The sequence below is a fragment of the Haliotis rubra genome, unplaced genomic scaffold (assembly GCF_003918875.1).
Source record: "Haliotis rubra isolate DU_JTF1 unplaced genomic scaffold, ASM391887v1 Scf145, whole genome shotgun sequence".
Taxonomy (NCBI): domain Eukaryota; kingdom Metazoa; phylum Mollusca; class Gastropoda; order Lepetellida; family Haliotidae; genus Haliotis; species Haliotis rubra.
In genome coordinates this window covers 976,682-990,433 of record NW_025765392.1, presented here as the reverse complement: position 1 = coordinate 990,433, position 13,752 = coordinate 976,682, and the positions used below count along the sequence as shown (strand labels likewise).

General features: G+C 36.4%; 2 pseudogenes; one reads left to right on the top strand and one right to left on the bottom strand.

Moving 5' to 3' along the window:
* Positions 1-967: 967 nt before the first annotated feature.
* Positions 968-7,139, top strand: LOC124269439 (annotated as a pseudogene).
* Positions 7,140-8,619: 1,480 nt separating this feature from the next.
* Positions 8,620-11,643, bottom strand: LOC124269437 (annotated as a pseudogene).
* Between the last annotated feature and the right edge of the window lie 2,109 nt (positions 11,644-13,752).

Below are 13,752 nucleotides of genomic sequence, written 5' to 3'. Positions count from 1 at the left end.
GAGAATTCTGTACGAGATATACAGACAGGCAAACTGTAATGCAACCGAGTTAAGCAATATAGCAAAATGCTTGGCTCGCATCTGGGAAGACTGGTCATTTTGCTCTGTTGCGCAACTCAGTTGCATTCCAGTTCCCCTATTAATTGAAAAACAAAACTATTGTTAAATCGATATTCTAAAATTGTATCTATCTTCATTGAATAACTGTATGCTGATTATTATTTGTTAAACTATAAAATGTATATGTTACGTGAGTTCTGCTTCTATTTCTGATCATCCTTCTGCTTATTGTAATGATAACCAGTCGAACATTGTATTTGCAAATCAGAATATTAATTCCTTAGTTTTAATTGATATTCCCAACACATACAATCATTTAATTGCAATCTCTTTAATTGTCAATGTATTCATGTTAAACGCAAATGTAAAAGCTGTGTTTCGTGAAATTGAAAAAAAATAGAAACTAAAGACAAAATTCAATATACATGTAATCTTAAAAGCTTGATAAGCAATGAACACAAATACACAATGTAATGAACACGTTTATTGTTTAGGTTGTGTTTTAGTGCAATATGTTTTTGCACTGACCTTGTACAGCTTCCGCAGTAGATTGACATATTAGACTGAAAAACCGTATGGGTCTTCAAATTTGTAACTGTGTTGAATTATGAGATTAAGTATATCCTGATCTTGGAGTGTCAGCTTCATAAGGGATGAAGCCCAGGAGTAGCGCAAGTCCCACACCTTCACCACTTCAGTAGAATTCACCAGCAGGGTCTAACACTGATAAATCTCAAAACCATAAGCAGACTGTACTATCAATTTCAGACATGATACCACAGAGTCGGCATTTGGTTTTCTTGCCATTTGCATCAAGTTCAAAATGAGCCCAAACACTCAACTTAGCATGCGTGTCGTCCCATTCGTAACTACTCGCCTCTTTCCGTGACCTGCAAGAAGGCTCGTACCCCTCTCGTGGCCATGTTTACGACTGGGCCCTGTCTGAGCGCAAACGGGCACGGAGATGAAACTAGTCTACATTCACGGACTATTTCCAAGGAAAGATAACTCTAAGTTTCCAAGCATGGCTACTCCAAGAAAACAACAAGATCAAATTTGTTTAACCTGCAGGAAGAAGACCGAAAGATTACTCAGTTTAAAAGGAAAGAAATTAACACAGGATCTAGCATTTAGGGACAGGTTGAGGCAGTTCATACGGATAGAAATCAATGACACGGACATTCAATTACTTTACATTTGCCGTTCGTGCCACAATAAGGTCGAAAGCTTTGCTGTCTTCCAAGCGACTGCAATAAGCAATGCCAAATCGGGACTAGAGCAACTACAACGGCCCAAAAGACTAATTGGAACCCCGAAGGTAAGCACACCTAAAAGGTTAAGCGTTGCGAGTCAACTGATTTCTTCTGTAGAGAAACTAAGAATTAGTGATGAGTCCACATCCCTGTCAGACAAATCAGACCAAAAGGAATCCAGAAGAAAATTGTTTTCGGAGGATACAACATCTTCTGCTGACAAGAGAAATGATTCGTCACAGAGTGTTGACATATCTAAGCACGATCATCTCTACGCAGCAACAACACAGCCACAACATGACCCTATGAAATTTGAACATGTATATGCAAAGTGTACTGTCCAATCTGGTTCAGAACAAACTGACAGACAAAACAAGTTGTCTGCAGAAAGACTTATTGAGACCAAACCAGATACAAGTGGATGGGCCTCACACATTGATCATATGTGTCAAGTACTGACTCAGATGTGTGCACCAGGAAAGAGCGTTCTCTATTCAAAGTCCCCTCAGTATTTGTCCACCTGTGATGTATTTTCGGAGGCAGTGTGTGAACTGCAGAGGGTGTCCCCTTTCTCTTTTCAATTCTGCATTCTGCACTAGGTGACAAGATAACTCTTTCCTCGAAGATTTCTACCATTGCTACCATCTATGGTATGATACTCCACTCAAATAACAATAGAGTGTCAGCTGTTCAGAGACTATTTACGACCACAGCCATCAGATATCATGCAGATAACATGGTACCTTTATTTAAATAACATTTTAAGTTTGGTTTTATTTACAAGCTCTTTGGAAGCATGTTAAAGGAGCTTCTTTTTATCTTTTGAAAAAACACTTGAAATTGATGTTAGTATGTTGTTATTTATAAATATATATATATATTAAAAATCCTAACGTTATTACTATTAATCTTTAGCATTCATTCAGCTTAAATTTGTTTTAATTTCTTGAAATTTAGATGATGTTTCCCACTGATTTAACTTCCTAATCTATGTACAATAAACACTTTTAAATTTGAACATTAAAGAATATTATGAAATGGTAATATGACATTGATAATAATACCTTGGAATATATGAACCATCAACATATAGATTTAAATAATGGTTTTGTTCCACTTTCAATTGAATGCTGTTCCAAGTTCCATGCATGCCTGCATGCTGTTCATTGTTATTTATGGTGGGGTTGTTTTTCATGAAAACAAAACAATGATTTCCTTCACTTTGGAAATGTCTGCGCTAAAAACATCTTTGGTATGGACTTGCATGATGTACTGAATAAATTTACCAAATAAGCCAGATATACTTTCAGACTTTATATAACCTTGATAAAGTTTATTTGAGATAAAGTCATCAGGGTTGTTTGTTATATTTGGTTACACAGTTTACACCACCATAGATTTGATATGTTTATAGTATTTGTTACTCGTTCATTTGTTTCCTGTTCTTCGTTTAAATTCAAGCATGGCTGACCACTAAACTGAAGATGGTATCCTGATATATCAAGTAAGTGATCTTTTTAAAAATGTATCTGACATGTATTGGTAAATAAATGTTTATTTCATTAATAAATTTATAATTATTAAAGCATATTTGTGTACATAAATAACTTTATTTTCATAATGTAAAAATTGTTTAACCTATATATTTATGTGTTATTTAATAATGTTTCCTCAATCTCTTTGGAAAATGTGTTGTTCAAACCAAGTTTGGATTAAGCTAAATCTTATGATAAATATTTCAGCTTCTCTCAGTTCTGAACAAGATCCATGTGACATTATCGGACAAGACCAAGGACCAGCTGCTGGACAGTTATGCAGCCCACTGTGAAGATAACATCATACAGGCAGTTTCTTCAGGTTATCTTGATATTGACAATTAATTTCAGTGAAGGTACTTGTAGAATCAAGCAGTAAGCCAGTAAATCCTTCCCAAAGGTCTAGATGCCATGGCATAAAGATTTTGTGAAACACATGTTCATGTTCAAATAATCTGTGTAATACAATATGTACATTGTGAATGTATAAATTTAAGGTGACCAGTTGTGCAACAACTGTTATACATATCTGTACTGTCATGCTACAGGATATAATAATAATCAGGAATGAAAAGTTTGGATTTGCTTCAAGAAAAATTGTGTGTTTAAACTGATCTGTAATTTACTTGTACAGGTTTGGATGGGAAGCTAAATGGTGACAATCTAGATCTGAGAGTAACAACGAACGATGTTCGAATGACAAACAAGAGTAAAGACTATCATTTCTTTGCTTCCGACTTTGTCGCAGACAGGATTGATACTTCACTCTTGTCAAACCAAGCTCCTCAGAAAGACATGGAATCAGTGGGTGCAGATGATTTCCTGCCAACTTGTGAAGAAATCAGAAACTATAAAGAAAAATTTAAAGATCTTGCTGGCAAGGAAATTGGTGGAGCATGTCAGTTCATTCAGCTGGATGAAAAGCCTCCTTCCAACACATGTACCACACGATAGACAAGTCGAGATGTCAAAGGCTTCATCAATTTTCTTGTTGCCAATTATTTTGAAAAATGAGGCATCATACTCGACTGTATCGACATAATGGATGCCTACGCCAAACACATCAACCAGTGGTATGCCAAAGCAGGCAGAGGTAAATGTTTCACGTTTCTTAAAGATTTGGTTAATCATTGCATCTATGCATATATATATATATATATATATATATATATATATATATCTTAAGAAACGTAAATATATATATAGAACAATAACATTTGTGGGATTATGTAAATCATTGTCAATATAGCTATGAAATATTACCTAATGTTTGTATTCATAAGCTTACATATAAGAGTTTGTTGTTGTTGCATGATTTTCCTTTGATATGTATCTAAACATTAATAATTCATTTCAGGCTCAGAGCTTGAAACACTTCGAAGTCTCGGTTGGTGGCGCACCAACTGACCAGAGTCAGACTCCAAGGAGCAAAAGCCTTGAGGGAAGGGACACATACAGTGCAGTCAAGATTTGATCAGCTTGAGCCAGTCATTGTGGAAATGTTCCACACCCTTCAAGATTTCCTTGAGGTAGGGATAATATTGTCACAAGTATGTAGCCCTTATTCGTAAGTAGCCAACAGTTATGGGGGTTAGTGGGAATCAAATGCAAAATAACTTCCAAATACCTGTGAATTGAGCCTAAAGGGTTCTTGAATGTGCTTACATTCTAAATTAACCTTCAACAATGTCGACTATGCCATTTGAGTGTAAGTGCCTTATATGTATTGATCCAACATTTTGATGACTTATGAATACACATTTAGAAAGTGATTAAATGTATCATATATTTGGGATTCAATTTGCCTTGTAAAGTACAGATTCTGGTGCTTTTGTTGGCTGACTTTGTGTGCTGGTGATAAGGTGCCTTACTCCAAGGGTCTGGGTTCGAATCCTGGATGGCACTCAGCCAAACATTAGTACTACAATCTGTACTTTATGACACAAAGTGTAGTAGCAGATATGATTTATGTTACAATGACTTTCATGAAAGTTTCTTTGGAAATATTTGCAGAAATTATGCAAGAAGTTTCTCAAGCTTGACAAGGGAATGGACAAGGGCACACTTGGACATTTGAAATTAGTCATTCAACGATCAAATGTTAATGGGAAAGTCAAAGTGCGGTTTAAGGTATTTCTATTTGATTACTTACATAGAATTTAGCATTGTAGCAAAAGAATGACCATAGTTACAAAAGAGTAATATAGAAATCCTTCCAAAACTCTGTATACCGGTATTTCCTAGTTTCTCATTTTCCATATTTATCACAGTCATGGGTGCAAGTTAGTGTTATCACAGTTGAACATCATAGGTACAAAACAGCTGGCAAAAAGTCCTGTCCTCAAGAAAAATTGAGTCACCGAGCTTCTCCCCACAAGATGGCTGGCCACACTCAATTAACTGACCAAAGCTGAATTAATCAAACCCCAAGCTGTACCTCTTAGTAGTTACATAACTCCCACCCCAACCCAGCTAAATCTAATTACACCCAGTATACTCATCACTATCTAAAACTGTACATTATATTTATATGTTTCATCGGGTGGTGGGGTAGCCTAATGGTTAAAGCGCTGGCTCGCCACAATCAAGACCCAGGTTCGAATCCCCACATGGGCACAATGTGTTCTTCAAGCCCATTTTCTGGTGTCCCCTGCCGTGATGTTGCTGGAATATTGCTAAAAGCGCGTCCAAACCAAACTCACTCAGTCAGTATATGTTTCATCACCTATAACAGTAGACATGAACCTGAACACTAAAATGTATGTTTTCCAGGCACATGAACAGTTTGTAGATGTCGTGAGGCACGCCATACTTTCTTCAACTGACCAAGCACATGTTTGGACTCAAGGAGTTGAGCGATGAATTGAAACACCCAGATATCCCACCAAAGGTGAATTTGTGGCACAACAAGAAGAAGGAGGAAGTGTTCCACAGAATCATGGACCAACTTTGATACCATGTTCATTCCACCATTGGACAAGAAAAGGTTTGTGTTTTTCTTTCATTATGTGCAAGCCTTACAATTCATAATTTCAGTTAATGAAATGGAGTGCTGTTATGATTTTCATTCACAACACAAGTACAGTATTTCTCAATGAAACAACATGCTGGAAGGATTTCAAAGGTTTTGCTAATAACAGTTATGGTAACAATAAGTTTCGCTATGTTTCAATTGTAGGCTCTTTTCTGTTTTTCTCAACAGTAAAAGGTAAAAAGGTTCTGTAATGTTGTTTGAAATTGTACTGTTTATTCATGTGTGTATGATAATATCATATTTCAAACCGGTGTTGTTTTTACCCCTAGAAATCTGAAGCAGGAACGTGCAACTTGACAGTCACAGTGGGGCAGACTAAGACAAAGTTGACTGTTCCGTGGTTAACAACCAAATACAAGTCCGAAGTTGGTGCTCGGGAATATTTTTGTGCTTACTGCGACTCTGACACAAGTTGAGCATGGGGTATCTGTGCCTCTCCCAGGTTTAACAACCCCAGTTCTTATCAACAAAGATGTGCTAATGGAAGATGATCTCCACAATTATGTGGTTAACTTCATGAACTGGTACTTTGTCATCCTTGTTCATCAAGATGCTATCTCAGAAGGCAACATGTACTTGAACAACATCACTCTGAAGTTCATGATACCATATTTCTACTCACACTCAGCTCTGTCAAAATACATGTCGGAGTGTATTGACTATATTCTGAAAACTGAGATCATGCTGTCCTCCCGCATGGCTATGAGAGTACGTGCTGCATCATTTGTGAATCCCACTGGCAGACAGGGCCACAACAAAGCAGCGGATATGCAAAAGGAAAATCAGGTCCTGGTGTTAAAAGGTCTGATAAAAGGTCTTGGTGCCAACAAGACAGAGAGGTCAATTGTTAAGATATCCAAAGTTGCTCCAGTTGTTGAAAGCATCAATGATAACGTTGTCTCAATGACAAAATCTGCTGACTATCACACAAGTCACAGACAGAGATCATCTTCGGATGACATCAAGGAGATACTGTCTGTCCTGCAGGCCAGTAACCCATGGAAAGTTACTCCTGGTAGGCAACTGAAAGGTTTCCAAGGAATTAGTCAGTCCCCATTTTCCTTCAACGTGCAACAGATGAGAAACAGCATCCAGACTAATGTGGACCGCCTGAAAAGGGAGTTGTCTTTCTGCCTGATGATGATGACGGGAGGAAAACTGACTCTAAATAAGGGAATGAAACTTAGACACTATCACAGTTCACACAATATTCTTAGATTCCATGTGAACAGGTTCACTCAAACTTGTAGTTTGTGAAAGTAAAGCCACTTAAGGATTCATGTTGCTCAAGTGACTGTGCCAGTGAAATCAAGCTTTACTTTTCTGTGTGTGTAACATTAGAACCTTAAATATTCTTTGTGCATACAGTTTTTGGTGATATACAGGGCAAGGACTGTACTGTGTTATCACATTGGTCAGGATTAAAGGACAGGTGACAATATTTGTATGATTAACGTTTGTTATTTCAATGTAAATAGTTATGATAAATGATAACAGAAAAGGCCAATTAACCATAATAAGTATAAAAATTTTAATTCTTGACTTTGAGACAATCTCCATCATTCATTATGATCATGTGACATGTACATATGTTAAGAGAAAACAATTGATACTACTGTGGGTTGACATGTAATTTGTCATGAAAGTAATTGCAACCCCATATTTATGTATATATATATATATATATATATATATATATATTAAAACCGGTAAAGTGTAAGGCACAAGATTAGTTTTTTTTGCACAGTGTACTTATATAACCTCACCTAAAAGGATCTTAGATTGGGAAAATTTCCAACGTGATACTAAACTCTGGTTGCAATTACTTTCATGCAAAACTATAGTATTGAAATATTCATCAATTGTTTGACAGAGCATTATGACGGAAATATATATTTTCTAGTCTCTTACATTTGTTGACACACTTATTTGTAATATGATTGGTTCTGTATATAGTAAGTTTGATAAGCCTATACCACAAAATAATGACAATGATGGGCTAAAGATAACTATATTAAAGTTAGAACAAATTCAGCGATAGTTATTCATGCTGGGTCCTATGGACTTTAAGCCACCGAGTCCTCTATCTCAGATCCTGAGTCACTTCCCATTATGTCTAGGCAATTATTCAGTAAATAAGTGTTCCGTGGGACGCCTGACGGCTAAGCATAATAATGCACCCTTCTAAATGTAGTTGCTAACAATACTGAACTCACAGGGAGATTCATCACTGTCAGCATGGTTAGTGTAAGCAGCCCTTTTTACAGAATCTGCAGGTACCTCTACATTACATTTGTGAGGCCATACTGCTTCTGTGTAGTAGAACACCCAGTCAAGTTATATAATCACAAATTCACATTCCTGTCTTAGTTGTCCTGCAGTTAATGCAACAATCAGCTGGGTTATCCAAAACATGACTGAATTGAAACCAAAATATGAAACAAGCTGTAACCTCAAGCAAGTGGTCCTGTTTGTGCAGTACTTGATCATTGCCTCTGACATATCCTCACGATTCTTTGCAATGTCATTCTTGTTGTAAAATAGTTGGGCACTGGACTTTTGCCGCCTCGCCCTGCCCGACCTATTTCCTGGAAATACTTCTCAAGGGTTGTAGGGGTTGAAAATGGATTACACGTCAGTATGCTAGGTGCATTCAGACCCATGCCTAAGGCAACAGTGGCCAGGACCAACCTAATTTTTGGTTTGTATTTCCTCAGTTCAGACACAATGTGTGTTTTCATTTCATCTGTGTATGCCTTGTGGTACTGAGCAAAAAACCGGTTTTCTGAATTGGTGATTCTTTAGGAATGTATGCCTTTTCCTTTAGATGTCTTGCTACGCATCGATAGCAATATCCCAGTGCCTCATCATTGTTGATGTAAACAACTGTAAGAGGGAACTCAGCCAGACGATCACACAGGTCTTCAGCAAGTGGTTGAATTAGGTTGTCTAATTTTTCTTGTTTCCTGATATTTGGCAGACGAGTTTGAATCTGAAAAAAAATCAGGTCCAGATATAACAACTATCACAATCTTACTTGTAATAGTCTAAACTTTGTATAACTAATCTTTCACATAATATGTGGTTGCTAACATTCAGGTGAATCATGCTTCATCAAAGCAAGTAATGTTCAGATAAAAACTAATTATATGGTTGGATATTTCTTCCATAACTTCCAAAACATACATTATGTTCATGCTTATATTAAAATGACATACAGAAATAATGCATGCCCTACATACATTGTATTAATGTTGGGACTGGTGTCTGGGCATAACCATCAGAGTATCAAGTATAATGATTTTGAAAAAAACATACTTCCAGAAAAATGTTCACCCGATCAGGGTTTATTCTGATCGCCTTAAAGCTCGACAATCTGAAGATCTGCAACAAGTTCTTTAATGGCTTGAGGGGTAGCAGTTGCAGTCAGTGCCAGATGAGCAGCATTTGGAAAAATGCAGATAACCTCTGATAATTTTTTGAATGCTGTTCTGAATTTTGGCCCCCTGTAGAAATGAAACAGGACATATAGCGCATTTCCATAACATGGTATACAATGCTTTTTGGTATCATTTGTTTGTCTGGATAATCATTGTTTTTACCAATATTTTGGGACTTACCAAGACATTTATAATTACATGATAGATGGTCAAAGTTTGTTCACTTCGAAGTTAAATCTTTCTGCTTATCAGTCAGAGATAAATATTATCTTGGTTATGTTTGAAGGATATGATTGACTATATGTGATGCCTTCGAGGCAATTTCCTTCTATACATCAGCCACTGCCAAGAATTCACTGCCAGTCAAAAGTGCTCATACTGATATAGAATGCACACAAAAGAAGTTTAGATAATTCATTTGGAATAATGAAGTGAGTGAGTTTAATTTTATGCTATGTGTAGCACTATTTCAGCAAAATCACTGCAGGGACACCAGAAATTGGCTTCACACACTGTACCCATGTTGGGAATCGAACCCGGTGTTCAGCATGAGTAGCTTAATGCTTTAACACTAGGCTACCCCACCACCCCACATGTACTTTAGAATCATAAAGCAAATATTTTTTACATGCTAACTCAGTATCATATACAAGTGATGGTTTGTATTTCGACCATGCTCAAGATACAATTCTTCCTGATTGATACAAGCCTGAATTGTTCATGTTCATGCTCACCATTCGATATCATGTGCACTTCATCAACAACAACAGCAGACTTTTTCTTGGAAAAGTGGAGATCTGAGTAGACGCCCAACTGTCTTGTTGTTTAGAAGAGTCTCTGGATGAGCATAGATGATGTTGAATTGTCCCTGCTGCAGTTCTTTCATCTTGACATAAGTTGGTGCATGAATGTCATTTTCAGTTGCATCAACTTCGCCTTGATCATTGTCGCCCTCTTCTTCTAGCTGCCTCCACATCAATCTGGCGTGAGATCATCTTGTATGTCTTGCCAGCAGTACCTGTGAATACAGTATGATCATCAAGTCAATACTTAAGAGTAAAATGGCTTGGTTACTTCATGTTATTACATGTATATATGTTGAAGTATTTAGAAGACAAACACTAACTACATACATACAGTTACAAGCCAGATTTGACTCACATACATGTTATTTATACATTGCATGGTGATTCCAAATTCTTGCTTCATTCCTTTCCAAATTGATATGAAAGCAGCTTCAGTTTCCAGTTCAACAATATATATCAGATAGTTTTCACACAAATAAAATTCATTACTCTCTGAGTAGCTGACAGTGCGAAAGTTGACACTGGAAAAGTACATGTTTAAGTATATGTGTTAGATCTTTTAACATGTTTAAGATCATTCTCACCTTCTAAATGCACAAAAGAAGCTGATGTGCAAATAGTTCAGATTATTTCCCATATTGGTAATACTACAATTTGACCATGTTGACTAAAGACTGAGATGATGAAAAGCTGTCATTTTATATTGACTAAACATGGGGTTCTCTTTTTACTGAACCTTTAAAGACATACTGTAGATCAATGTTAACTTACATGTTAATAAGATTCTTAATGTGTCTAAATATTTGTAGCCATGGCTCATTGTCTTCTACCTCATCTGAAAGGGTAGGAGTACATAATTGTTTGAGAAACTTTAGTAAATTGCATATTACAGATATCATTGTTTTGGTTGGAGGTCTTATTCATCTGAATTAACAAAAATGTCATGGTGCTAGAATAGATCTATAGATCTACTCGGTATGGATGGGAAAGTGTTTATTATGAAAACATGCTAAGTCTAAGCACAATCATCAGGTGGAGGTAACAGTCTGAATGGTAATTTACCATCTAAATAAAATTAAAAACACGTACCTTGTGAATTAAAGAAACAGGCTTTGATCCCTCGGTCACACAATGACATAACCTGGTCCTGCATCAAGGAATTAAGTGGACACACAACGATGATCATCCCTGGAACTGACAGATCCTTTGCAGCAGCCATGGTAAAAGTTGAAATATAACACTTTTGCCATATCCCGTAGGCAAAACAGCTATACAGTCATTCCCTTCGTAAAGATGTCTTAATGTTGAAAGTTGCTGATCCTTTAGCTCAAAGTTAATGTTTAATTTGTGCTTTGCATAGTTTAGCGAAGTCTCAAAGTTTGGCGGTATAGCCATGCTTCGAATGCATCAACAATGTCATACGCTAATTAATTTATATTACATCCCAAAAATCACTGTAAGTAGGTTTCTTATGCCGTTAACAAATATACGTCACAAAATAATTTTTTAATCACTGAAATAATAATGAAAACCGATAATCGCAAAGAAACTATTTGATGCCTTTTCACGTGTTACTACGCGCGATTTGATTGGTTTGCCACGATTCTTGGCAAACATGGCGTACGATAGGGGTACGAGACGCCATCCGGCTTGCCGGAATGACACGAGTAGTTACGAATGGTGTCGTCCATGTTGCTCTAGGTTAGAGTTTCCTGCCCTTTTCATTACTGAGTTCTCTCCCTTTCCGGGTACTCGATTCCTTGAAATAGGACTCGATTCCAACTGTACCCGACCCGGATTCGAGTACCCGAGTATCCGTCCCAGCCCTAAAAAACATATAACAATACACAGGTAGTCAGAATCATTCTGATTACTTACATCTCATATTTATGTACAAACGATCCCTGAATCAATGGAAGGGTCCTCGAAAAATCCTGTGTTTCCTTGTCAGCAAAGCCGCCATTTTGTAAGAAATCGGTCAGCGGTAGTGTTGTCATACGTCAACATTGTTGTACATATTAGGCAATTTCTTTGAGGTGAAGGTCGGTTGAACAAGAGTAAACACAATCGCCCAATCCTTCCGATTGCACTGTCAGTATTATGGTGCATATTTTGCGGATAGTTCAGACACTTTTTCATGAAAGTCCAATATCATATCCTACGTGCATATAGGGTTTACGGTGTTTTATTCTTTGAAAGTTTTTGATTATTTGAACAATATTTACATAAGAAATTTACACATTTAGTGTAGTACACCATATTCTAAACCTTTACACAAGTGTTAGAAGATCAAACGTAGCCATAACTGCAATTGCGTTAGTTCCTATGATGTACAATATTCAATGCATTTGAACTAATATTGCAGTTTCACATGAACAGGTTAATGAGCGGCGATTTAATTCAACCTTATAAGTAAAACTGATAACATGAATGAAAATGATTTATATATGTTATGAAATGTATATGCACACATATTTAAAGGAATTGTCTTGTTCTTTGCACATTTGTGTGTCGTTTTATAGAGAAAACAATGATGTAAATTGATTGGCCAGGTGCGCGTTTGGCGGAAACGTTTTATGATTCACTATCATTGTTTTAGATAATATAATCAATTCATATTCGATTTAAAAATATTGTGATGACAGGACATCAAACTCTAACTATATTTATACGAAAATTGTTTAAAAATATATAAACCATGTCATGTCTGAATTTGGACAAATCTTACATCCATATTCTAATATATAGTACGTACTAGTTCCATATATAAAAAGCTATCTTTTTGCATCTTCCATTGCATACCTATGAAGAGAAATAGCTACATAATCATAAACAAAGAAAATTCTTATCCTAAACAAAATATTCGGGTGTTGTGAAATGGTATTTTTCATTTACGTTGAATTGATGCCGAACAGGTGCGCGTGTTGCTCACAAAAAGATACACAGTCAAACTGTTTAATTGTTGATATATTCAGGACACTATTTAAATGGAAAAATCAGTCATTTTATGTTTTGTCTAAAGAGTGTTAAGTTCTGACATAGAAGCCGAGACCTTTCACACAATTAATGGAAATTAGGTGAGATATGTACTAATCAGCAAACCAATGTCGTCTTTTTCCAACGTTGCAAAATGCATAAACAAGCAATGACGTCAACTAAAATGGTGTATTATTTTCAGCATTTTCATTACATTTGAAGATATGGCTAGTACTCTGGTAATAACGATGCAAAATTAGTCAAAATACATCTACACAAACAGGACAATATGGGAATCTAAGAACTAACTTATATATCGGATAGGGCCATCCAAATCGTTATGACGTGCTTTCACATGTAGTACGTTGTCATCTTTTCTTATAAATTGTGAAACTACCAAAGCGTATCCTCTCACATTGAGGAACTTTGAATTGGAATAGTTTGGTTCACCGTAAACACAAACTAACGAAAATATAGCGTCCGTATCCACAACAAATTCTCTCCATGTGATCTGAGTTACATTGACCTAGTGTTAAGCATGACGGAGTTATGCCCCCCTTATCATTATACGTCATTTTTAATGTTGAGCGTATAATGTTATGCATAAGCACATAAACCCAATTCATATACACCTATGTCGTTCAGATA